This window comes from Amblyomma americanum, chromosome 8, assembly GCF_052857255.1.
Source record: "Amblyomma americanum isolate KBUSLIRL-KWMA chromosome 8, ASM5285725v1, whole genome shotgun sequence".
Classification (NCBI taxonomy): domain Eukaryota; kingdom Metazoa; phylum Arthropoda; class Arachnida; order Ixodida; family Ixodidae; genus Amblyomma; species Amblyomma americanum.
Genome location: NC_135504.1, coordinates 77,213,355 through 77,225,258, shown reverse-complemented (window position 1 = coordinate 77,225,258; position 11,904 = coordinate 77,213,355). Strand labels below are relative to the sequence as shown.

The window sequence follows — 11,904 nt, the reverse complement described above, 5'->3', positions numbered from 1 at the left end:
TTTGTTATTTACCTAACAATCACGGAATTTCCAGCACCATGAACTTCAAGGACTATCATGAAATTCAAGCAATCTTTGCGAGCCACATTTATGTTCTTGGGTTCTTCGTTGCGTGCTTGTGCAGTGCACACTTCCGTTCACTCGTTGTCAGTAATCCCGACCTAACAGGGGACCCAGCGATATTTCAGGTTATTAATGTGAAAGCATTATATTGTTCTGTCGCGCCGGCAAAAAAGTTTCCGCAAATTTTCTCCGCACGATTATGTCATTATGTCGTTCTGCAGAGATAAATGAGCAAAAGTTTAATTTTGTTAGGTATTGCGTGAGTACATATTGAAATGGGAAAAGCTTGCTTGGTGCATTTCAATAAGGTAATTAAATTCAATTAATGAAAAATGCTGTGTTTGAATCAGGTTTCTTGTTACTGATCCGATGAAAAACGATATAAATGCAAGAGAAGGCCTAATTAGTAAATAAAAAGCAAAAAATAAAATACAGAATGAAAAATTGCAAACAAAATTTCAAAAATAAAACAAAACATGAAAAAAGGGGAAAGAAAAAGAAAGAAAGAGGAAAGAGAAAGGCTTTCGCATTTTCCTCTTAAGCAGACAAGTGCAATCTTGTAATTTTTTCCATCTGTTGTGGTACTGGCTTTATTACGTATTATTATCGGAAAGTAATGCTAAGACTGAATTACCAGTGCACTGATCTGTGTGTGCTTAGTGCTTCAGTGCAGATAATACTTCCCCTTGATTCTCTCTTTTATATTTTCCTCCACAGAGACTACTATAGCGCAACACTGAGCCGTAAATATTGATTCGTACCAAGGAAGACAGCTTTTCCCTAGTGCGGTTTTGAAACAACGTACTCACCATACTTCCTACCACAACCTGCTACACTTCCTTTCCTTTGGAAGATAGTCCCGATCACTATCCATTTTCTGTTCGACAGCCGTCATCAGTTTCCTACTCTCGATATAAGCGCTGACATACTTAGCTCCTGTTTGTTTCCTAACCTACTGGCTTTTGGGGGGTTTAACTTGACAGAGCAACTCAGCCTATGAGGGACACCGTGTAGTGAAGGGCTCCGGAAATTGAGACCACCTGATGATCTTTCTTCGCACAGTACAAGGGCCTCTAGAATTTAGCCTGCATCTAAATTCGAAAGCAACGGTTGGAATTGAACACGCGTCTATTGGGTCAATAGCCAAGTGTCATAACCCCTGAGTCACCACGGCGGCTTTTTGAAGCGAAAGGTTCACTATGCTATGGTCTCGCGGGGCACTAAATTTGACCTTCACCAAGTTAGAGGTCATACATGGCTATAAGTCGCACCACAGCTAAGCTTCTCAGCCTAACCTTGTGGACCATCATGGTGTCGCACCACCTCCTTATGACCTTTGACCTTTCGATTCATACATACAAGCTTTATTTTCCGCAAAGAAGTGGAAGGAGGCGGAGGGGAAAGCCGTACATTCGTGGCTTGAGAAATTCTCCGCCCCCTTACAGTGTACATAGCAACAGAGTGGGGCAATAGACGACGTCACATTTTTTTGTTGGAAAGAGAAAAGAAAAAGAGCACTATATCGCATCAGAGAATAAAATAAGCATAAATAAAAGTTTCAATAGAGCACTGTTTGTGGATGCCTGGAAAACTTTTTTTTCAAATATAAAAGAATGTAATGTAATTGAACATAAGACCTTTGCATTCATTCACCAAAAGAGAACATTCGCCTGTAGAGAGCGGTCGATTGCTTACGTGACAATCGGATGATGTCGTGCGATCGAAACTGCCATTGTGACGTCGGTGTGGGGCAAAAGCCGGAGCCGTGCGCTTGACTTACACAGGCACCATGCAGGAGTGTGGCGAGGAGCGCACGTATAGCGTTCATTGGGCGACCAACCTCTCTCGATTAACCATTAACTGCCACCTGCCAGGGTGGCATGGTGAGTGCTGCCTTTCCAGTGTGCGGAACGCACTCAACGTTACAGACACCAAGCCACGTCTACTTGCCCGAAACGCTGCAGGTTTCGCTCTCTAACCAGGTTCAGCAGTAGTTAAACTGTCTTTTATATCGTTAGACGCTATTTCTAGTATCGAATCTTTTATATACATTGTGCTTAACACTGGTACGTGTTTCACTAGCGCTTGTACTGTCAACAAGACGCACCAATGTCCAGTGCAATGTGAAGAGAAGCTGACTTGCACAGACAAAAGAACGCTGGACATCAGCGACCGGTTCGAGCCAACGCCAAGAGTGGACGAAATTTCTCCTCCTCTGCGGGCGCTATGGCAGGACCGGGCATTTTCTGCCCATCAACGGAAAGTCTCGCCTCTTCTTTAAACGGCAATAACATCATCGGAGACCCACAGAAGCCACATTTATCCAAAGAGCCAGATAGATACTCACCAACGTCAAGTTGCTGAGTTGCTGCACGGGCTGACGCGGTTGGCACGCTTGGACATGTTCTTCTTTCTGAGCAGAATGCAGCCTCTTGGTGCGAGAATGCATCGAGGCCGCCGTGATATCCACGGAGGTTCACCACGTGTATTTGTAGCCTGTTTCCATGACAACCAAGGAACGGCATCCTCTTTGAGACCTGCAGTCGAGCAGGAATGAATTAGCGCCTTTGTAAGCATAGTAATTTGTCCGTGTCGAAGCAACCGAAAACGTAGTACTGCTATCTGCCGACGAGTGTACTGTAGGGGAGTATTTCTGCGACAGACACAACAGATAACAGTTTGAGATAACAAAGATCTTTAACGTAAAGTCTTTAACCTGAAAGATTTCTACTGACAGACCTTTGACCTTAACGCCTTTAGCCTACAAGCATTTGCGACATTAGTCTAGTACTGAACAGTAAACAGGTGCAGTTAACTAGCAGCCCACGAGAGAAATGTTTTCGCATTCACATCGCGTAAGTATAGTCTCAAGTGTCCTCCGTATCTTTAGCGTCCACTGGCATCAGACAAGGCGCCCGTGTTATGTGCAATCGCCACGTGGCGGAAATTATTCCGGAGACCACAGCTACGGCATCTTTGGACCCTTAACTCACGGCGGGGTCTTGATGTCCACCAATGAGTGAGGCGATTAATGCAGCTTCCTCTCATCAAATGCAATTTTGAGATGCGCAGCGAGTAGTGACAATGTCATTCCACATTGGTTTATAAGAAAACAGATTTGATGTCACGGAGGCTCAACGGTTACGCAAGCTTGGTTGCTGCGCTCAAAGACACGGGGTCAATCCCGAATGCGGAGGTAGGATTTAAATGGATTCGGAAAGCTAAAAACGCCCGTGGGCTGTGTGCTGAAAGCACCCGTTAAAAAAAGAGAGGCGGTCGAAATTATACTCTCCCCCCCCTCCCTCCCCCTACGGCGCTTCATTTTAAAGCTAGACCTTTACTACGGCATGTCTCCGCGAGTTTTAAGCTGTGCTTACTAGCAGACTTGTTAACTAATAATGAATGGTCAACTTTTTAACTATTACTACTCGGCTCGTTAATTATCGAGAGGCATGAAGCCCACCGTAAGTAATACTGATATCAGTTTAATTTCGAAAACACCGTCACCCTCAGCGCTGTGGCCCAACAGATTTTGACTATTCCGAAGAGTACGTGCACTGGGGAGGCGGCTTTGCCTGCAAGCTTCTAAAAATCGCATGCATTTTGGCACAACGTAGCCAACATTTGTTGGGTCACAGCGCAGAGTTTAACCACATTTTCGATATTTTAAAAACTGATATGGCTATTACTTACGGCAGGCTACACGTCTCTCAATAACTAAGGAGCCTAACAGTAATAGTTAAAATTTTTACATAAAATTAGTTATCCAGCCTGCTAGTTAGCAAATTGTTAGCACATTTTCGGACAGAAACAGAAGATTGGAAAATTCCAAGATACTGATACGGTAATATTGAAGGTAATACCTTATGTAAGCAAAATGTAAAGCGTTTCCATAGATAGCATCGGACAGTGTAGATGGCCATGGAAAACAAATAGGGAATATTTGACGATAGCAAAAACGTCAATTGGAAAAGAATGCAACACTGACGTCGGGTGACCTGCGAATATGTTGTTATAGCGAAATCCTGCATATGAAAAAAATGCATTCATAAACGGTTTTCCCGCTTAAAAATGTTTTTGTCCAGATTTGTTTTCATTGATACAGTGAACCGACGCTCGCAAAAAACGGGAAACAGTAAACTCGTTGGAGCAACACCTTGGGAACGAATTTCATATTTCTTGTGTATTTCTTCCGAGCTCGACGGGGCGGGGAAAAGGAACGCCGTACTGTAAAACTTATCCAGTGACTCTCTGGTACAGATGAGGTCGCTTTTGAAGCGAAAAGCTTTCCTACCCAAGGTAAAGCAGTCGTCGCCTAGGCCAGAAAGTGACCTTGAATGACCTTCACCTCAACCACTTTTATCCTTTTCTTCGTCTTCCGGAAAGACAGTTACTGCACCATTTACTTTCCTCAAAAACACTTTTTAAAACCAGACCAATTTTCTTCGAATATCTTGTTTTCTTCCAAATCAAAGGAAAGGCGCATAACTTTCCCCTTGGAATAGTGGACACCTCAGTCACGCTTTAACCTTGTGGCGGTAGTGACAGATGCGCGCTGCATGCATTGGGACTCACAACGTTGTAGCAGAAATGCGGCATAGAAGCTATAGACCGTCGGAGTTCATTGTGTTCACTGCCGTTGGCGTTGACAGCGTTCTAGACTCCGATGATTGCGCATAACAGGCTCCCTGGGAACGTGGGCGCCTCAATCGCGTTTTGAGGTACGTGGCGGTGGTGAGAGATGTGGGCTGCATGCATTTGCGCGGAAAACGTTGTAACCGCCGCGGTGGCTTAGTTGTTAGGGCGCTCGGCTACTGATCCGGAGTTCACGGCTCGAAACCGACCACGGTGGCTGCGTCTTTAGGAGGCAAAATGCTAAGGCGCCCGAGTGCTGTGCGATGTCAATGCACCTTAGTTTCCCAGGGGATCGAAATTATTCTGGAGCCCTCCACTACGGCACCTCTTTCTTCCTTTCCTCTTTCACTCTCTCCTTTATCCCTTCCTTTATGGCGCGGTTCAGGTGTCCAACGATATATGAGACAGATACTGCGCCATTTCCTTTCCTCCAAAACCAATTATTATTATTATTTTGGAATCGTTGTGGCAGACACGCGGCGCTGCAATAATGGCCGCAGCGTTTATTGGGTGACCAACCTCTCGCGATCAACCATTAATTTAACTGTCACCTGCCAGGGCGGCAGGGTGGGCGCACTGGTTGCCCAGTGTGCGGAACGCACTCAACCTTATAGGGAGTTTGCACGAAAGCCGGCGGCGCTATGCATTCTGGGTAGTCCGCCATTTTGTCGTCCTTGTTAGCAGCCGACGCACCCAGGCCAGGCAGCAGTGTTTTTGTCCGAGTGCCGTATCGTCTTCTACAGTCATCAAAACTAACAAGGGGTTGCATATTCGCCGCCCCGGCGTGCTTTGAAGATGTCGGCAGTTTCGTCAGAGACCTACATGTCGACTCTGTGCCCGAAAGACCGGGCGCGCTACGAGGAGAAAACAAAAGTGCGGCGTGGACCCATTCACGCTACGCGCGGATGACTGCACTGTCGATTTCAACTTGTGGCCGCCCGTCGACATCGCCGATATTCAGGATTTTCTAGTTCTGAGAACTAGTTTTGTTACTCGGCAGCATCTTAAGGCGAGAAAAGCTTTGGAAGGGCACAACGTCCTCACAAGTGGATGGGTACGCAAGCCATGCATGAAAACGTTCGTAGCCGACACAGTGATACTCAAAACACAGGTAAGCACAAAAACCCTTTTTTTTTTCGTGAAGTACTAATTCCTTTCTTCGCCGTTGTCATTTGCGCCCAGGTGAACCACTCGCAAAGTTTTAATAAGGGACGTGTGGGTCCTCGCTGAAAGCGACGGTCACATTGTGTCGGCTCACTGTACCTGCATGGCCGGCAACGGAGAGGCCTGCTCGCATGTTGCTGCCCTGCTATTTTATGTGGAGTGTGGTGTGCGCGCACGTCAAGAACAATCCTGCACAGACGGCCCCAACGCCTGGCCGCCGGCCACCGTCAAGACGATTGGTGTGCGCCCGGTGTCGGAAATGGACCTGTTGTCGTCGACCATGAAAAAACGCCGCCTTAACGACAAATCCGAGGTACGCGTGTAACCAAGAGTGATCACTTTCGGCAGCAGTTCCTAACTTTCAAATACATTCGAGGCGCATGCTTAGGGAAAACTAGGAAGAGACGCGTCGCGAGGTGCTTGTTTTGCAAAGCGTAAAGCGCGGGTGCAGAAGTAAAAAACAAACGCGCAGTAAGCCAAGAAATCGTTGTACGCACCTGAAACGAAGTGGAGTGCACAGACTTTATACTTGTCTGGATTGGCGTCAGTCTCACTCATGTTAATACGTGCCAGCCACTCGCGTCGGCGTCGATATGAAAGCTGCATTGCTTTCTCGCACTCGTGCAGGCGTATTTTTGGAATCGTGAAGAACCGACAGTCGGCCTGTCCTGTCTTCAGTTTCTGCGCTTTGCTTTGGGTTCTGCTGGTGCAGCCCACAACAGCACAGTACACCACAACGCCTGCACTGTTGCACGCACGTACTACGCGAGCGTAAAAACCAACGTGCGCTTTCTGCGTCGGCTGCTACCAAGGACGACAAAATGACGGACTACCCAGAATGCATAGTGCCGCCGGCTTTCGTGCAAACTCCCTATAGACGCCTCAAGCCGCGTCTAGCTGACCGGTACACCACAGCTTACGCTCTGTAACCAGGTTTAACAGCAGTGGAACCGTAGCTAATCTTTTATATATTAAATTTGATGACGTAGCATATGTCACTCCCGCCAGTACGCTGGCATTTTATCTAGGTAGGATTCACCCATCCACTGCGGTGGACATTGCTGGACGTGATGATTGTCGGTTTCACGAAATAAAAAGCACAACTGGTAGGAACGCGCTTCTATCGATAAGAGCAGCTCCATCGGCAAAGCAGCAAGCTCAAAGCTGCAGCAGCGAATTCAAGAAAATGCTACAGTGCTGTACACGACCACGAATAAAAGTGAAATTGGTAGCTACGCGAATGTAACCGCCACTACCGCTTCATGGAGACAACAGCAAGTGCGCGTTCCTGCTCGAGTTAATTCACGAAGGGACAAAAACGTGATGCATAATAATCAGGAGCCCATTTTAAACCCAGCAAAAATTCCTGCGTGACCAATCCGTACAAAACATTGCATATGCACCCACTATTCTCATGTCCTGTGTGGGACTGCATCGCCTCATATTATATGAACGTCCCAGTTAATAATAGGCACCGACCTAGTTGACACCGACGGCAGGTAGTAATGACTGGCTAAGAGGGCCGTGTTGAGCACATCCTATGAACAAGCCTAAACCCATTTGTGCGCGTAATCGCGGTAGCCTTTTCGGTAGTGATCGCGAATGCTCACCTGATGCGATGACATGCATGTCCACTCGCGATGGTGGCTGCAACAGACGGAGGTCGCTAGTGGCCGGTTTTTGTATGGCTCCGAGGTCTTTCAGCAAGAAGGCATACTCAGGTACGAGGCCCCGACCCGAAGCTGCGGCTGCCCAGTGTGGCCCAGTGCGCCGAGGTTCTGTTCAGTTGTCCTCAATAATTCCGAGGCCCTGTGGTGGTCTTGTGGTCCCGAGTGCCGACGCTCTATCCTCCAGACCGTCAAGGACCAGTAGTCTCCAACTGGCCGAAGTCCTCAACAGCACCACCGATGTCTCCAAGAAGGCACTTGCTCCGCATTTTAAGGCGAAAGCCCTTAATGGCTCATGGCCCACCGGAAGTGCCCGTTAGCAGGAAGTGTGCCGGAAGTGTCCGTTAGCAGGTAGTGTCCGCCTCACCTGTAAATCAGATGAGGTTATCAAGAAAAAATAGCAATACAAAAAAGAATGAAAGTAAGAAAATGAAATGTAATGAACGAAAAAACCGAATTAAAAAATAAAAATAAAAACGGGAAAAATGCCTACAGGCGTCGTGGAAAAAAACCCGCGTACTAGAAAGCTCCATGCTTTGGCATTCCTGCGCGAAAACAGACTTCAAACAAACAAAAATGCAATGAACGAAACGAAATCAAAAACTGAAAAGTAAAAAGCACAAAAATAAAATTATAGAAAATCGAGAACAAGAAATAAATAAAAGAAATAAAAATAAAAGACGGAATGGAAAGGAAGAGAGTAAGGGGGTTAATAAATTTCTTATATCTATAACAGTCACGGCTGGGAATAAGGGAACAAACAAATAAACAAAAATGCAGTGAACGGAACGAGGTCAAATAAACTGAAAAGTTAAAAAACAAAAGTAAAATATTAAAGAAACAACAAAACCAAGAAAAAATATAACGAACGCAAAAGAAATAAAAATTAAAAACTGGATGGAACGACGACGGGAGTAAGGGGGTAATAAACTTCTGACATCTAATGGCTACGGCTTGGAATAGAGGGAAGCAACGAATAGAGTGAAGCACAGTTCAGGCAGACGTTAACCAAAACAGGACAAAAAATATAAATATAAACGCACAAACATCACACAGGAAAAAAGTCAAAACACAACAAAAGTAAGTAAAACAGAATAAAAAGCAGTGGGCGGGTAAAGGCGTCGCGGAAGAAAACCCGCGTTCTAGATAGAAAGTTCCATGCTTTAGCAGACGCACATAAGCAGAGAAGTGCCTCAGAAATTCTTGAAGATCGGTTTGGGGAGCGTCTACGAGGGAATATGTTCTCGAGTTGCTGCTGGAGTGCGCCGAGTGGTGGGGATGAACGCCACACGTCGCGATAGCATGTGGCCCAGTGTACCTACCACTCCATTCCTTTCGCTTGCTCGCGTCATGCTCAGGCTAACTCCCATGGCTTTTATCGAAAAAGTATTATCGAAGCAAAAAAAAAAGGTTTGGTGGGGGCCAATGCCCTCGAAGGGAGGGAGAGAAAGCTCACTGGTCGAGCGATAGAAGAAAGAACCCTTACGCCAGCGTAGGCCACATGCCTATGCTAGCAACACCGGACGCGATTCTGGCTCCAGTGCCCGTAAAAAATATAAAAATAAACGCAGAAACATCACAGAAAAAAGTCCGAAAAATAAATACAAAGTAAAACAGAAAAAATATAAGCCAAATTGAAAAGTGCACAGCTAAAAAGAGAAGACAATCCACTAAACTGAAGGCTGAATAAAATAAAGGCGGCTGAATAGCTTTTCCTGCATAATAAATAACACCACCCTAATCATCGAGGGGATAAATGAGTGCACCTTTGTGCTCTTCTGGCAGTCGTTACCCTCCATGTAGCGACCTTTGGTATCAACTAATGAGAAACCGGGACCTAAGGTTAGCGCGGCCTTAGAACGCCGGTGGCGGCTGATGTGGAATTCCGGTTTTGCCGCCTACTGAGACATTTCTATAAAACTCTGGAGTATTCCTTGAAGAAAAAAAAAGAAAACTGAAAGTCACTGGTTTTATGAACGCTGAGCTACCGAGTGTACTACGCCGCGTAGAACTGCCTTGGTTCCGTTAGGCCTCGCGTCTTACCGTTGCCGCCATGCGCTCAATCCCCGACGGGGAGTGGACGACGGCGTCAATCACTTCCCGCTTAATATTACAAAATTCTTTTTTGGTTCCCCACAAAACTATTCTGTGCGTGGCCCTATCCTTCTAATTTTCCCTCCATTATGCCTCGAATTAAGGCAGCTCAGCTGTAATTTCTGTCGTTGCGTATGGATTGAAGAATTGGGATCTCGCATGCCCGATCTTATGAGACACCATGTGTGCCGAGAAGTAAACATGTCGACGGACGCTGGCTATTGAAACGAACCACTCGACATTAATTTCGGGGTTTTCATTGAAAATAATTGTAGCTAGACATTAAAATTTGTATATCCTCTTAGTCCTTAATGGAATTCATGGTGCACATCGGCTCTACTTATCGATGTTCATGGATTTCGAAGCGATGCCTTCGCACCGCGGTTTACCACCGAGTACGAACGATGCCTGCCAAGGGAACCTCGAAAAGTTGAAAAAGAATAAGACTCCAAGAAAAAGAATGCAGATAAGCAGATTACTTGAAACGTATCATCCCTGTAATGGATCATTTTGATCCCTGCTGGAGGGCGACGCTCAATCCAGTCGAACAAAGGAAAATGACATGGACTCACTCTTGCTGTGGAAGTTGTGCCGACGAAGCTTGAAGTAGCACCCGAAGCATAAGGACCCAAGGAATATTAATTGCGATTATTTTTCAGCGGCTTTTACCGTACGACCTAATTATAAAACTGGGGACGCAGGCCTAACTAGTTAATGCGGTGGAGGCAGAACCCTCTGAAAACACAGAGACGGGGCTCATTTTACAAGTGGTATACCAAGGACACGTTGCGAGACGAGGCCACCGATATTTATACCCTTTAGTCACGTGACTCTTATATAAGCCAATTACAAAGTACCCACCTACAAAGACGAGACAATCGGCTAAACTGAAACAAGAACTAAAACAACCAACACAACAAAGTGAAGAATTTATTTTAACCCTCATTTCTCATTACCTCAGTTTTCGTTCCAATCTCCTCCGAATCTCAATATTTGTTATTCGTTTTCCCAGATAAATCAAAATTGAAAATTGTCTTTTGGGGAAAGGAGATGGCGCATTATCTCACATTTCGGCGGACACCTGAACCGCGGCGTGAGGGAAGGGATGAAGGAGGGACTGAAAGAAGAAAGGAAGAAAGAGGCGCCGTAGTGGAGGAACGTTTGGTAAGAACTTTATTTCTACTCCTGCAGAGCTTTCGCCTACAGGGCCTTAGGTCTCCGAAATAATTTTGATCACCTGGGTATCTTTAACGTGCACTGACAACGCACACCACACCGTTGCCTTTGTGTTTCGCCTCCATCCAAACGCGGCCGAAGCGGTCGGGTTCGAACCCGGGTACTCCGAATCAGTAGCCGAGTTGCCTAACGATTGAGCCACCGCGGCGGGTGTTTTCGCAGATTCCTGAATTTTTATTTATGAGCCACTTAAGATAAGCCTAGACAGACAGACAGGCAGAAATACTTTATTTCGCAAGTGAGTTTAAGAGCCTGCTGGCCCCCTGGGCCACTGAGCGGTCCCGCACTGCATCATGCAGGTTATGTTGGGACATGACGTCGGCAGCCCGAGTCACCACAGCAAGCTGCGATGCCGGGTCTGCAGACGTGAGCAGGACCTCCCAGTCCTTCCAGCTCGAGATAACGTGCTGTCCTTGCGGGGAGGGTCAGCAGGGCAGCCGAAAAGGATGTGGGAGAGTGTGGAGTGAGGATCACTGCATAGGGAGCATGCAGGGGATTGGCCACAATAGTGGGATAACAGCTGAGGGGATGACAGATAGCGGGTCAGGAGGCGTCTGAAGTCGATCTGTTGGTAGTGGGTAAGAGAGGGGTGAGTAGCGCGGTTAAGTCCGACGGTCCAAACGGGGTATTTGCGTGAGCTCTGCAAAGGCGTGCGCCCGTTCCCTCGAGAATCCCGGATCGAGACTGTCCTGAGCCCGGCAAAGCAAACCTAGGGCCAATTTATCGGTAGCCTCGTTTCCAGGGTTCCCAGGTTGAGCCGGCACCCACTGGTGCTCAACTCTATGCGGTAAATTTTGGGTACGAGTGTTCAACCATTGCCTGGTAGGATTCACTCCCCTGGTGTGAATCCTGCCCCTGCCAAATGTGGACAGAGCGGTTTTGGAGCCGCTGAAGATGTATTGGGAGTCCGAATGTGCAAGGGCTAGGGAGATGGTGGTCTCCTCTGCCTCCTGGGGCGAGAGAACAACAACGACAATAGAGGGCTTGCACGAAGCAGTTATGACTGTCTGTTACCAGTCTAATCTTACTCGCTGTCTAAAACCTC

At 46.7% G+C, this 11,904-nt stretch overlaps 1 long non-coding RNA gene across 1 annotated transcript; it reads right to left on the bottom strand.

Moving 5' to 3' along the window:
- Nucleotides 1–2,422: 2,422 nt before the first annotated feature.
- Nucleotides 2,423–10,374, bottom strand: LOC144100458 (uncharacterized). The gene is made up of 3 exons (XR_013307661.1): nucleotides 10,196–10,374; nucleotides 7,473–7,896; nucleotides 2,423–2,600 (listed from the first exon to the last, which is right to left on the bottom strand). It is a non-coding gene; the product is annotated as an uncharacterized LOC144100458 (long non-coding RNA).
- Between the last annotated feature and the right edge of the window lie 1,530 nt (nucleotides 10,375–11,904).